The sequence below is a fragment of the Physeter macrocephalus genome, chromosome 21 (assembly GCF_002837175.3).
Source record: "Physeter macrocephalus isolate SW-GA chromosome 21, ASM283717v5, whole genome shotgun sequence".
NCBI classification, from domain to species: domain Eukaryota; kingdom Metazoa; phylum Chordata; class Mammalia; order Artiodactyla; family Physeteridae; genus Physeter; species Physeter macrocephalus.
The window spans coordinates 46444475-46446320 of NC_041234.1; the positions used below are offsets into that span (position 1 = coordinate 46444475).

Below are 1846 nucleotides of genomic sequence, written 5' to 3' on the forward strand. Positions count from 1 at the left end.
AACGGGAGAGGCCGCAGCAGAGGGAGGCCCGCGTACCACAAAAAAAAAAAAAAAAAAAAAAAAAAATCAATCAATATAATACACCAGCATGGGCACACGCACTCCTGGGCGCACAGAGAACAGGGCATGTGCCATGGAGCAGCGGTTAGCTGAGTTGGGGGAAGGGCCCAGAAACCAGCCAGGTTGGCGGCAGAACCCAGCACTTCAGAGCCACCGTGCACAAACCTCGGGAGAGAAGGCGGAAGCAGCTGCAACTCCAAAGGCAGCCCCAGGCTGGCTAAAACAGTTCTTGGTGTGGAAATCGAGGCCCTTGAATGCCCAGGCCCAGCCCAGCCTTGCTCAGGGAGCAACTTGGCCTGGAGACTGCGTGTCACAGCCACCGCGGAATCCAGCCAAGCCACCGCCTCTGCCGCCCCCGCCCCAGGGGGGCCAGTGTCCCCTGACCGACATTACCATCTTGAAGGTGCTCCTCTTTTGGTCCTGCTGGGACTGTTTGTGGAACTGGAATTTGGCCTGGCCTATTTTGTCCTGTCCCTCTTCTACTGGATGCACGTGGGGAAATGAGGCCCTGAGGAGAAGACAGAGGAGGGAAGAGCGGGTACTCTGTGTTCAACCCAGGCTGTGAGGCCATCCAGGGCACCATGATTGCCCAGCAGCTGGAACGCGAGCTGCACCTGAGACGCCTGCAGGGGAGATAGAGCCAGCTCTGCTGTTGGCTGGCCCCCAGGGCCCTCACACCCCTGGGGTGCCGATTTGTGGGTTTGGCTAAGGATAGCTTGCAGGTCAGTTCTGTGACCCCGCAGTTCCACACGCTTTCCCTGATTTCCTGCTGCAGTTTTATATCAGAACTTCTTTTTGGTTTTGATGAAACTCCCAGAAAGACACTCACTGTGGGTCTGATGCAATTTATAAAAATTACACACTCAAGAAAGGAGACCTATTTGTCTCTTTATTTAAGAGAGGTGATTTTAAAACAGTAGGAGGGCACTGGGGAGATAACTGTTTAAAATATCCAGCTGTTTGAAGTAATGGTTTGGTACATCAGGACTATATGTTAAAAGGAAATATTCTCTTTAAGTCTTTTTTTAAATTAATTAATTTTAAAATTGACATATATTTGATTTACAATGTTGTATTAGTTTCAGGTGTACAGCAAAATGATTCATTTATACATATATATATATTTTACAGATTATTTTCTTATATAGGTTACTACAAAATATTAAATATTTTGTAGTTCCTGTGCTATACAGTAGGTCTTTGTTGTTTGTTTTATATATGGTGGTGTGTATCTGCTAATCCCAGGTTCCTAGTTTATCCCTCCCCCCAACCTTTCCACTTTGGTAGCCATAAATTTGTTTTCTATGTCAAAAAAAATTATAATACACCATGTTAATGGAATGAAGGAAAAATCCACATGATCATCTCAACTGATGCTGAGAAAGAATTTGACAAAATCCAGCACCCTTTCATGATAAAAAAACCTTAACATACATATATATATATGACATATATATATAGAACATTCCATCCAAAAGCAGCAGAATACACATCTTTTCAAGTTCACATGGAACACTCTCCAAGATTTTAAATCACATGCTAAGCCATAAAACAAGTCTCAGTAAATTTAAGAAGATTAAAATCATATTAAGCATCTATTCTGACCAGAAGGCTATAAGACTAGAAATCAACTACAAGAAAAGAACTGTATAGAACATAAAAACGTTGAGGCTAAAATATATGCTGCTAAACAATCAATGGATCACTGAAGAAATCAGAGGAAATAAGAAAAATACCTGGAGAGAAAGGAAAACAAAAACACAACAATTAAAAATCTATGGGACAG

The 1846-nt window shown here is 43.1% G+C and overlaps 1 pseudogene; it reads left to right on the plus strand.

Annotated features, from left to right (window-relative positions):
- Positions 1–133: 133 nt before the first annotated feature.
- On the plus strand, positions 134–698 carry LOC102979735 (SAYSvFN domain-containing protein 1-like; annotated as a pseudogene).
- Positions 699–1846: the final 1148 nt, after the last annotated feature.